The sequence below is a fragment of the Leptinotarsa decemlineata genome, unplaced genomic scaffold (genome assembly GCF_025532065.1).
Source record: "Leptinotarsa decemlineata unplaced genomic scaffold, Ldec_3_MD MMD2_tig00000026_RagTag_RagTag, whole genome shotgun sequence".
Taxonomy (NCBI): Eukaryota; Metazoa; Arthropoda; class Insecta; order Coleoptera; family Chrysomelidae; genus Leptinotarsa; species Leptinotarsa decemlineata.
This window is the reverse complement of record NW_027412539.1, coordinates 8,988,982-9,002,902: the sequence shown is the minus strand read 5'-3', so window position 1 is coordinate 9,002,902 and position 13,921 is coordinate 8,988,982.

Genomic DNA, 13,921 nt, shown 5'->3' with positions numbered 1-13,921 from the left:
GCGCTTCAATAGCGAAATACAAGAAATATACCCAAATGGGCCAAGATGTTATGGAACAGTTTTCAAAGGTACACAGATACCTAAATCAAAAAAATAAGTGTGAATACAGCAGATTCAAACAATCAATAACACGGAAGGGTTTCCTATCAAATGACTACACGAAATAATGATATTGCAGTGCTTGAAGCACAGTAATATAGTGAACCTAATAGAAATATGCAAACCAGATGTTCCGCATATCTCGGGATTTTTAAAGACTTTATATATGGTGTTTCAATATTATGATCATGATCTGGCAAAATAACATCAATATATCAACTAATTAAACAAATTTTCTCATCGCGCTTTCCATGTTACTTTCAAACTAAAACAAAATTACTGAGAAACCGTGTTGCAATAACTTGCATCAAGTAAGCCCATACGTGACTCGGCGGTCATTTCCTTTTTCAGAATAAAAACCGAAGGTACGTTCTAGAGAGTAATATTTTCCCATTCAAAGTTAAGTGTGAAAGCGTGTGCAGGATAAAAGATTGGATTGGGATTAAAGAAGGTGTCTGGGGGTCGGCAGAGAAATTCTCAGTACTCCCCAGGCGTTGTCAACGAATGTTCATTGCTTTATTGAAACCGGGACTTCCTTGCGGATCTAAGGAAAAATTCAAACGCCGAGTCCTTCGGAACTACAACTAGAATTTCAAAACCATTCTATCGAATTTGTTTCAATATATTATGTAATGGAGTGACAAAGTGTAGATTATTTTCCTCCATATGATGTTTCAATTCAATATTCGAATCAATTTTATAATTGGTAACGGCCATCTTGTTGAAACAATATTCCAAATCACCATGGACGGATATATAATTCAATAACACATGCAAATACTAAAATTGTTTTTTATCAATGTAGGTGTCCTGTTCGGACAACATACCGCGCGTTTCGCCCATTTTACGGTCGCCATAATCGTCCTACTGAAAGGACTATTCGCAATGTGGTGGATAAATTTCAGTCCACAGTGAACAATCAACCAACACCTGTACGTCGACGAAACGCAAAATCTGCCGAAAACATCTCCACTGTCTGTGAGGGTGTGCAAGAGAATCCGAGGCAGTCGTTTCTGCAGGCCACAACTTGACGAAATTTGCGTCGTGACTTGGGTACGAGTGCAGATACAAAATTCAACTGACCCAGGACATGAAGGTAAAGACAATAGAGAACTAAACTTCTTTTCGTTAAAGTATCCAACAATATCAGACAGCGCTGGCTCTAATAGATCGGCCGCCTATAGCTATTTTTCTTGACAGTAGCCTAATCTCAAGCGCCGCTGTAGTTCTTTTTGACACATCTGAACGCGTAGTCACATGTGACAACTGGAAACATCCTCTAAATCAAGCTTTCTAGGATAATTCGCATTAGTTGGTGTTGACCGTCTCTGGCAGCATTAGGGTTTGCAGTACAGTACTAAAAGCAATACTTTCCACGAATTTAAAATACGTCAGTACTCTTGAACGCAATAAGAGTACTTTATAAATTATCTATGTGTCCATTGAATTGAATCAAGAAGATATAGCCAAACATGTGTAATTCTCGGAACTCACAAAACAATAAGACCTAAGATATTTTGCACTGACTCGACAACTCTTCAAATGTAAGGTTTTTTTTATTATTTTATGTAGATACCAATCCTCCGACCCTGAATCGCATCCGAAGCAGATAAAATACGATCCATTGACACTATTGATTGATATAGTTGATATTTACAAATATACGATATTCGAGAAAGGTCAAAGTGGTGGTCTGGTTTCATATTTCTCGAACCAGGAGATCATGGTCCTTGTCATTATTGTCAACATCACAACATCACTTTTTATAACTGTTATTTGAGCTTCTTCAAACTAAAACATCATTTCATATTAAGGTGGATTTGCCATCGATTTTTTCACAGTTCACATGTTGATATCTTTTTTTTGTTCATATAAAAAATAGAAACATATGCGAAACATAGAAATACTTTGAGATTCCATCACATATTGGAAGATGCTTCTTCACCTTACAGTTTTAAGTGAAGTTCTATGGGGTTGTTAGATGATGTCAAGACAAAATTAATTTTCACTTTGCTCTCTGAATGGGTTCAGCATGGTAAAAGTGTTTTGTGATTGGTCAGTACCAAGTCACCAACCTCCATCTGACACGAGGGTATGTTTGTATTAATTTTCTCCATGTGCTTAGAAATCGAGAGGCCTTGTTGTGTTCTGAAGAGTTAAAGAGTTAAACAAACGTTCAAACGTGAAAAATGTCCATAATAGATATAATATGTATGTAATAAAGTAGAAGGGATTATCTGAATATTGATTTTTAATAATCAACAAAATGTTTCCAATAACTTATTTATCACTAATGATAATAATAGATATTTCCTAATGATGATAACATATCTGAGGAACAGTCAAAACTGAGATGGTAGATCAAATATACCAGGAGTATACCTAAAAATCCATCTAGACAATCAAGTAGAGACCACAAGACAATCTGCCATATATTTATGCTTCAATCACGATACTTTTGGTAGAGGAGGTTCACCTTCTGCAAAAAATATGAATATATTAACACTTCTGAAATACAAATCATAAAATTATAAAACAACAACAAAAATTAATTGGCGCTCCGGGGCGACTTCATTGATTCCAGTGGCGCATTTGCTTTTTCAGCTACAGGAAAACCCGGAAAAACCTGCAGCACCACATTATCTGAAGATCTTGATCTGCTAATATCCTCTCTCATTAAACAAAATGTAGGGTTCTCCGGAGGCTCCAATAAGTTCAGTACATCACCAGAACACTTAGTGACACGGCTATCGTCAAACTTAAACCAGTCCGTTTCGTCTTTGACCAAGGCGTAATAATGAGCAGATCCAACCCCAGAACAATGACTGCATAAAGATTACAAAAGTGATCTGCTAAATTGAAGTGTTCATCTATTTCGAACCTTCGTAAGAGTTTGGTGCTTCCGTCAGAGGTTGAGTCAGGTTTAAAGATCATCATGGTTATTATTAGATTGACTGGTGCCTCAGCTATTCATCATCACCTGTTAAAAGTTCCATTTTCAGATGATTTATCAATAAGCTTTGCACTCACTCACGCTAGTTTCCAGAAATTCATATACGGTTTTGCTTTCTCTTGAACATTTACTGCAAAGTAAACAAGTGAGGATTTTTCCAACAAAAGATTCACAAGCACAAGACGAGATAGACTGTACGGAATCATTCAATCCAGAGCGGTCAGGACTATTGATTCTGCTATTGTTTTGCTCACGAAGAGTATTCAACAAGAACCCCAAGAATTCGGAACAATCCTCTTGTTGTACAAACTCTTTTCATTTGGAAACGCAGACTTAACTTGATCAAATATATAACCAGACAATTGAATAGAATATAGAATTACCAAATATATGTGAGTTTTCATTGTTCAACTCGAAAAATGTGAAAACAGCTTTCAATAAAGAGTTATTGTAAACTTTCATCATTTCCAGGCGTGGAATAGAATAGTTTCGATTTTGCTTTTTTCGTCATGTGCAATCTTGTCTAAGGATATGCATGTATTATATCAGACCTGGTGACGTTTTCAAGACCTACTATGATGTGAGATATGAACTTAATTCACTATTCTTTGAGTGTTTAGGTAGATCTGAACATTTGTGTCTATCATTTGTCTTTGAATCAATCGATATTTTGCCTATAGCAATTTGTAAGTTTTTGTAAACTCAATTTCATATTGTTTTGTTTTCTCATACACCTGACAACAATAAAGTGAAAAAAAAAAAGAAATTGCAAACCGAACATCAATGTTATCAATGAATGATCATGTGTCAAATGTGTTAACCATTGTTCGACCTCCTAGAAGTTCTTTAAAAATAACATGCTTCGAAAAAAGATTTGCTTGCATGGGAAAATAATTGGCAACGTGGAATATCCAGTATATTCATGCAAGTCATTGAAATAATTATAACTGCAACGTAACTCTGGAACTTTTTACCGAACTCAACGAAAACCCAGCCTATAACTCAGAATTTTAAAAATAAGCAGCACGCCAGTAAGGCCGTACCTACCTGCAAACTCGGTCGTACCACGATGCATTAAAATTCAGATTATACTCGGTCGAATAGTCTTAAAAATGCTCACAGTACGTTTGAATATTCGCATAACTTTATGCTAAAGTATGTAAATGTTGGCTAACGTTTGTCGGTATACTAAATTAAAAAACGAATGGCTCTATTAAATTGTACTTGTATGGCTCGAATGCTGAATTTGTATTGGCAATAACAACCGGATCTTTTTTATTTTGTCTTATAAATTGGTATTTTAGCTCATATTCGAATGTCGCTTAATTGCGTATTCATTTTCTTTTAATGCAACGGAAAGGATTTCGCAAATGGAAATGCTCCATATAAATGTCGATTTCGCATTATTATAGTACAATAAGAATGATGAACGTAAGGTTAATGTTATGTTGTTGAACAGAAACTAGTTAAAATGGGAATCTATCGATTATACAGACTAATATCCGATGGCAAAATATATTCTCATGAAATGTGTATTACATGAAGTTCGATCAAAATTTGCAAGTGATAATCACTCAATGGTAAATTAAAATGTCACAAATTGGTAAAAAACGACCCTGTCTTATTTATCAAAAGGAATATTTAGAAAAATTGCCATTATTATACCTTATACCAAAACTGAAAAAACTATTACCGTTGCACATTCAAAATATCCAAAAGGTGCTGATGAGTTGAGGACTAATGTTTTCATCCGAAATTGAATTTTCATTTAGAAACTTTTCAATACAGAATGACATAACAAAAATACTATCAAAGAGTAGGTTTTGAAAAAACACTCAGATCCCTCGAGTTCTATTTTGATGGAGAAATATTTTAAGCATATTTTCAACCTTGTTACTTCCACCAACTCAACAATGGTTCATACCATCGATACATTTCAAGAACAACCAAAGCAGTGATAATGAGGTTGTGGTATTAAAAATAACATCCTTGATATAAGCTGAAAAAGGTCCATCTCTGCAACAGAATGCTTCAAAACAGTATCATGCATAGTGCACGGGATCTCCCAGACAAGGCTGCTTGTACAGAGTCGCACTAACGAACAACTGAAATTTTATTTTATTTTTTTTTAATAATGTGCGGCTGGGTATACGGATTTTTTTAGGTGGAGTATAAGGACACAAATCAGCAATTTCTTCAGCCGTATCAAAACTTGACGTTTTACAAATTTTATACTTTATAATATCGTATATATACACACTAAAAGCGTTAAAACGCAACTGATCACTCTTTGTAACAATGAATTTCCCCAGCCGATTGCAGTTGAATCTGATGGCCAGCGTAAAAAGGCTTATTTATTTTACCCAATAGATGCAAATTTACATGGTGATCAAGCTTTGATTACGCATTTATCTTTGAGTTACTTTGTTGGATGATGAATATCTATATTTTACATTATTTATTGCCTAAATATTCAAAAGATAACGTAGATCCTGCGACGTTGGGATCTTGGTTATGGCATACATTTACCATAGAAACTCTCATATACCATAAGAACAAAATGAATTCCTTCAAACATATTTTTAGTACACCATGAATGATTTTTTTCTTCCCGAAAAAAACACAGAAACATGATATACTGAGAAATAAATTACAGTACAGGAATAATAATTTAATCATTAAAGTAATGTGATTTGTGTATATGTTGGAAACTGCAACATTCTTCCAAATATGGAAGTATGGTTAAGACATCCATTGAAAACCAACTGAAAATGAATAAAAGTACAATTAATTTGAGACTGCCTAAAATCATCATTAACATTTTTAATGAAAATTTATCTACACTGTTTTATCTAGACTGTTTATACAGATTAACTGAATGGAGAAATTATCCTAAAAAATTCAATATTTTCGAATATGGATGTAAATTTCAGATGATCTCGAAACTATCTCTGAAATAATCAAAAATCCAGTTTCTTGAATCTTTCAGTTTCCTATTAGTTGAATTCATTGTTATTTTTCATGTAAAATTCTCTATCATTTATTTTGAATGATTCAGCTTTCAATCTGTAGAATTTATGATAATTTCACCTCCATCCTCCTCGTTCAAGTTAGATAGTAACTTTCGTTGCCTAATCGAATAATACATTCAAACGATTTAAAAATAAATAAAGAATTTTTGTCGATTTTGTCTCACCGAAATCCTGTTAGTCTTTCAAAATTAAAAGTGGGCCCATTAGTTATGAAGTAATGGTGAGTGTGACAGAATTTATATGGTAATATATTGACATACCTATTCCAGTGACACGGCAAAGAACCACCAATATAAATAAATTCAGAAAAGATTCCCAGGTTATTTAGTTTATTTATTAAGATATTACTGGTCATTTGAATATAAACTTCTATTAACAAAGGAAAAATCCCACTGAGGATTCCATAACCAGTAGCTGAAATGATGAAAAAGTATGAAATACATACTAACGGGAATAAAAGAAGCTCGAGATATTACTTTGTGGTTTCGTCATAGAAACGATTTTTCGTATTGTTAAATTCATGATTTTTTTCAGTAAAAGTCAGTAGTTCATACCTACACATGACTTTAAATGATAAAACTTATATGGTAAAAATATTTTTGAGTATAAATCATGAAATGGTGTACAGAAAGTGTAACGTTTCTAAGTATGTTCTTCTTTCCTTTTCTTGAACCAAAACATTCTTTTTTTGATTCGCCTTGTCACGTGTGATGAAAACTAGATCCTCTAAGACGACAGGAGACGTTCACGTCAATGGTTGGACATGGATAAGCTACCCATATACTCCCAAAGGCGAAAACACACCAAAAAAACCATGATTACTATTAGTACGGAGCTAGCAACGTTTGGAAAAAAAAATTTAGAACAGTTGGTTTTTTGATATGCTGTCTTTTTTGCACTTTCGGTTATAGTCCGGGATATCTGGCTGGCGGTAGTGGTTGTGTTTATTAATGCGCATCTTACCTGCATAGGTAAAAATCCTTAACTTTAAAAGAATTTTTTAAAGCGTACCTTCAATTTTTTGGCTTTAGATAGATCCACCAGACATACATTTTTTATGTCAGGCATTTATATTGTTGTTAATTATGGGCGATTTTTTATTTTTTTTTAATAAAAAATTCAAAGTATCATTGAATGTCTGTGAGTTTTATATTATGTTCTCCAAACATAAGATAATCTAAAATTAATTTGTCAAACGTTAATTTCATTGTTAAGTTCTGTTTAAAATCTGTTTTTCCGTTAATCAGTATTAAATATAAATAAAAAAAGTAATGAAAAGTATTGCGGTATAATACGTGTGGTAAGAGAGAGAGACAGTTTAAAGTGAAAAAGAGATAGAAAGCGACGGCAGCGTATCGGCTAGTGTATAATAGAAAATTTTAAAATTGAGACAGGAAATGATAGCAAAAATACATTACTTACAATTGTTCTTGTAAATACATGTTGGAATGAAAAAATGTTTACATAAAAATGAAAATATATTTTAAATAAGCATAAATTGAAAAGAATGGCATAAAAACTATATCAAGGAAGGTTCAAAAATCATCATCATCATCTTCCCTCTCACTGGCAGAATTGTTTGAATCATCGTCTTGGGAATTGTCATTGTCTTCCAGTATTCATTCTATCATCTGTAACAAAAAAATTAAAATTCCTGTAATTGTTTTTGTTCGTTATATAATAATTCAGTTTTTATATTCAATACTTACTTTGAATAATAACATATTTATCATCGTTGATGGTCCAACCGGAAGCAAATGGAGATAAAAATGTCGTATGTTTTCAGTGCGCTCCATAGCTTAGTCACATAACGAACCCTTAATGAATATTGAAGCAATTCTGCTTTACAGGGTGGCAAACTGGATGAGTCGATGCTTCGAAATTTTTTTTCAAAGTTTTCAGACTGGAAAGCACTTGAAAATAGATGAAATCGAACATCACTAACATTCGAAGAATTTTTAACTCATACATTTAACAAATAAATTTCTCAAGGGTTACAAAGGTAGTTTCAAGTATTTCTTCGTCATTCGTAATAATACTTTGAAAAGCTAGTTGATATTCGTTCGATTTTTTCAACATTTTAAAAGGTCTAACTTTGTCTATTCTAAAAAATGCTGGCCATTGTAACAAAATTAATAAATAAACATCACAAATAACGTAAACACAAAACAAACATGTGACTTTAGACTGACGCCATGTTGTCCATTTGCCGATGCGCTATCGTCGCTTTATATCTGTCTTGCGCTTCTGTCTGTCTCTCTCTAACCATAAGCATTATACACCAATACTTTTCATTGCTTTTTTATTCATATTCAATACTTAACAATGAAATTAACGTCCGTCAAATTAATTTTAAATTATTTTATATTTAAAGAACATAATACAAAAATTACAGACATTCAAAAACACTTTGAATTTTTTATTAAATAAAAATCGCATATGGCACGTAATTAACAAGAATAAAAATGTCTGACAATAAAAAATTGATGTCTGGTGGGTTTGTCTAAAGGCAAAAAATTAAAAATTACGCTTTGAAAACATTTTTTAAAGTTAAGGATTTTTACCTGTGCAGGTAAGATGCGCATTAATAAACGCAACCACTTGCGCCAGCCAGGTAGCCCGAACTCTAACCGAAAGAGCAAGAAAGACAGCATATCAAAAAAGCAACTGTTCTGAATTTCTCTCTCGAAAACGTTGCTAGCTCCTATATCAATTGATATACTATTTACACAGTAATTTCAATAAAATTCTGAACGATTTAGATGAATCGTAAATCTTATCAAACATTCATACTGAGTGTTTGTTCAACTACTTTCAATGACAATAACTTTTAGCCACTAACAACCTAAAAGTTATGTAATAATTCCCTATGCAATAGAAATATAATCCAGATTTTGGACTTTATTACCATCAAGAGTACTTTCGACAAGTAATTCTATGCAGACCCACCCCGATGGAAAATTTGATAAAGTTGCATCACGAATCTAACCTCTATCAATCTACCAAATAAGAAATCATAAAGGCTCTACTTAAGACGGCCTCAAGAAGGAACTAGGCATCATCAAAGAAGATCTTCAACGGAATGGTTACTTCAAAGTGATGCAAAAGCCTCTCAAGGAAGAAAAGCCGTCGTCACATCCAGTACTTGCTCTTCCCTACGTCAGAGGATTGTGGAAAAGGATAAGAAGAACTGTGTCCAAGTACAACACCATAATTGAATGGGTAGGGTGAAAATAATACTTCAGAATTTACACAACACTAAAATTTAATACTAATAGCTGTTTCGACACACTGTGTCATCTGAGCGAGTTATAAACTAACCTAGGTGTATGATGACATCTCCTTAAATACTAAAAGTTGCATCAGTGGGTAGAGAAGGGTATCAAAGGGCAGTTGTGTAAGAACAATGTTGCTTTTATCAGCAACATGTTTAATTTCAGACTTTTTGATTAGGAATTTCCAGATTTTGTGTGTAGTTGTGGGTGTTTTCTATGAGACGATTGGCGAAGTTGAAATCTTATTAATTAAATCTGTAACTTCTTCAACGCTCTTCGAATATCTAGTTGAAACTGCGGTCCGTCTGTCCTATATATTTCAGTCGTAGCACTTGAGCTTGTAGACCCCAGATTTTTATTTGTCTTGTTTCTTATTATGCCTTGTTTCTAGATATTTTGTTTATAGAATAACTTAGATAGTAATAAGACACGCATAACAATGGTCATTATTTTCTTTGATTCGAGGGTAGATTAAATTTCAAGTTTTACGGTTTTGTTTTTGTTTTAGTATTTTGTTTATGATGGAGGTTTTATATTCATTATTAACTGCGATCTGTTTTGAGTCTGTTCAATTCTTTTTGGAAATTTGACTGATTTTGCGGGATCTCATGGAGTGGTATGCTGCAAGTTTATGACAGTATGGGTGCATAGATTGATTGTGAATTGCTAAATCTGAATGTGTGGGTTTGTGAGATATTGGAAAGTTGTTTGTTGTTTGAGCTGCAAATATTCAAATCTAAGAAGTTCAGTGAATTGTGATCGTTTTCAATTTCAATCGTGAAATCTTTGTCGACATATCGATATCAGTATTCAAACATCCTCTCTGTAAATAGGTGAATGTGCTATGTGCTATGACCAATAAATAGTCACCTCTCCTGAAGAATTGTGGATACTAACAATTGAAACGTCATGAAGTAATTTGGTTTGAAATCTTTTTGATTTTTTTTTAATCATTTTTTAATTTTTTGGTTATTTCAATTTTTTTTTCCTTTTTTTTTAATTTGCAGTCATTTTTATCTTTTATGTTGATTATTTTATTCATTTTATTGTATTTTCATCTCACGTTTTATTGCTTAATATAATTGATATTTTATTGTACAATCTAGATGTAACATCACCTTCAAAAGGTGTTATATCAGGTGATATAGTTAGGCTCTTCTCAGAAACTACGTCTGCCTGTTTACCGGTTTCCAAATCGGTCAATTACCCATAATTGACACATCTGAAATAGTTTTCAACTAAGGTTACGTTCCAGCTCGAAGAGGTGCGTCCTCATTAGGACAGGCTGCTTCGAAGGTGGATAGATCAGATTTATCCTTACCCGTAGACAGGCAGACTTTAAAAGATCCTACTAGATCACCTGATATAACGCCTCTAGATGCTTTTGAGGGGATACGTGACATCTGAGGTATTCGCAGACCATTTCGGAACACTTGGATATAAAAAGAGGTGCAACATTTCATAATATGAGAAATACAATTGTGGACATATTTTATTATTGTCCGGAGGTGGATGATAAATGTTTTGGACATTATTTATTGGAATAAACTGGAGCGAGTTTTGAACATATTTTTTCTTGAAATTATATGATATTCATCAATTAATGGTAAACTTGGAACCTCTGACGTAAAATGAATCCAAAACAAACACCAGAAATGCAATTTTTCTCTACGCGCATTTCACAAATCAAGTTGGAGACTCAATTTCCTTGTGCTTGTTTTGGATTATATTTATCATTTGTTTGTAGCGATTTACCTAGCAATGATTGATCTGATTTCAAAAAACAGTGGATAACGAACTGAAATTCTTATTGAACAAGATATCACGAGACGCACCTTTCCATTTGAAACAGAAATGTTAACGCCCTGTCGACGACGATTGACACAGCCTTTCGTATCAAAAGTATCCTATAAATTACTTTTTTCTTTAATTTCTTCCGACATTGATATCTTGTCCTGGTCAAAAATTAAGAGGGAAGGACTATTTAGGTTCACACTATAAAGGGTGTTTCCTAACTACGGTACAAAATTCGAGAGGGTAATTTGTTAGGTCGTTTTAAGAAAAAAGTTCTTATGAACATATATCCATAGTTGCCTAGTTTCTGAGATACAGGGTGAAGAAGTTAAAAAAAATGTATTTATAAAATATCATAAATATCCTTACACCGATTTGGTTGAAGTTTGCTACAGTTATTTGAAGTAATTAGGCGCTTATTTAGCCCGAACTATGGAATTATTTAATCCAGTGGCGTCTCAGTGAGCAACACAGCCAACAATATTGAGAAAAAAAAGAACGCCACTGATTTTCTTGTAGCCTTTTCATGTTTTTAGACCGAGCTAAAACTACAACTTTTTGTCTCTTGTTTTCTTCATATCAAGCTTCGTTTTCGAGAAAAAAAGTCACTTTCAAAAACTATCTATCCATGGAGAACATAAAATAAAATCCAAAGGTGAATAATGAACAATTTCAACCTTAAAGTAAATGAGACAACTGCAATCGATTTGCAAATTTAAAATTCCTGCAATTGTCAACTATATTCGATTTCTCAAGTCAATCACATCTAGTACAGAAGTTTTATGAACAAGAGCCTTCAGATCTCCCCACAAATAGAAATCTAAATGTTCCATATTAGGGCTGTGAGCTGGCCAATTTGTATAATAGGTGATGTCAAGATGCTGACGAGCAAAAACACTAAAATGATGTTGTAAATCATGCCCGAAAGAATATAACGCCGGCCGCCGCTGGTAGCCATAAACTAGGCATGATGTGGCTAAGAGCGCGCGAGTGTACGATGATTCCCCGCCACTCGAGAAACAGCGAGAATAATGCCACCGACTTTGACAGAACTTTGGCGAAATTTCTACGACATTCGATTACGATATTTAAAGGCTAGCCACGAGGATATCGAGACAGTCAAGTGGAAGCTACAGTGCGGTACGCGAAGTGATCTAGTAAGGCGACAGACATTCAAATAATAGTTAAATTTTCAGATGAAGTGTTTGTTGTATTCAAAGTGAAATAAAGTTCAGGTTGATTATTCAGTGTACACCGGGAAAAATGATTGAAATGTACCTCGGAATTTTCATTTCGAACGAAGAAAATTACTTCAGTTTTATTGAAAATATACTTTCTCTATTGAATAATTCACATCCCCGAGCGTAATTTCAGTAGGCAATGTACTTTTCATTGAGAATTTAATATTCATCTAATATATGTGTGAAATCATAACGTATTATTTCATGTGAAGAGAATTACTAACTGGACGATGGGTATTTCCCCTTAGTGAAATGTAAATTTTCGCCATCTCTTTATCGAATGTAAAATTACGCTTGTATTTGTGAGCGATTATTGTATTGTTCATTCTTGTCTACAGAAGTGCATCGGTTTGTCTGACGTGTGTATTAGAATATTTTTGTTGTTGGTGAAAATAAGTAGAGAAGGTGAGTACATTTCTTGTAAAATTTTAATAACTAGTCCAATAAACAGATGTTTACGAGTTTTCTCGTTATGCATTATAGAGTGTTTTTTATTACAAGTATATCCTAACCTCACATCGCGAATTATTTCATACTATATGGAATAGTGCAACATATTTTAACTGATTTTCAAATAATTACAGAACATATATTTGAAAATGTTTGTGATAATTACTGAATGGTATTGAGAAAAAGAGATATATTCGATAGCAGTGGCGTGACTCATCAGTGACGCCGTATGCACGATCCATTTTAAAAATGAATTTCTATGAGGAATAAAGTTTCGTATTGGTGGTTGCAAATATCGGACAATGTTAAATCGTAATTTCATTCACCTAAAAAATATCTGAACGTTTCATTCGTATCTCTCATAATTTTGGATAAATTTGAGGATTTGTGATTCTTATTATTGAACTTGAAAACATTTTTGCGATGGGAGGCAAGTTGGAACTCAAAATTGAAGGAATCGAGAAACACTTTAGGACCTTTTTGTTTCTGTTGAAGAGGTGAACAAAACACTTCATCACCACTTCATACCATATCATTATAGCTATATTTGCTATATTTCAGAAAATGTTGGAAAACATTTGGAAAAATCTAATTTTTTATTTAAACGGTTGAATGTGTATCAAAAATTTTTGAGAAATATTAATATTGAAGTCAAACTAGTAGTAGTTTTTCTCTAGGAATGTGTGTTCGTCAACTTACTGTGTTTTTAGATTTCTAAACCTATTCATTTGATGATATTTCATTTCTCTTTTAGGATAATAACAGGAATTGAGGAAAATAGAAAAAGGAATATTACTTTCATTTCTCTTTCCGAATAATACCACCATGAGCAAGAAAGAAAATGTGTTAATTTGAAGAATGGTTTTTTTATTTTGTACTGTTATTTGACTTTTTTGAAAATGAAAAAAAATGTTTTGTAGAATTTCATTTCAAGAATGTATATGAACTAATTTTGTATATACATATTTTTTTTAATATATCAATGTGTAATATGTCTTGTGCATTCAATTATCTAAATTATGAGGAAAAATGGCCACTTAAGAGTCAAGAGTCAACATCCGATTGAGGTATCATTAT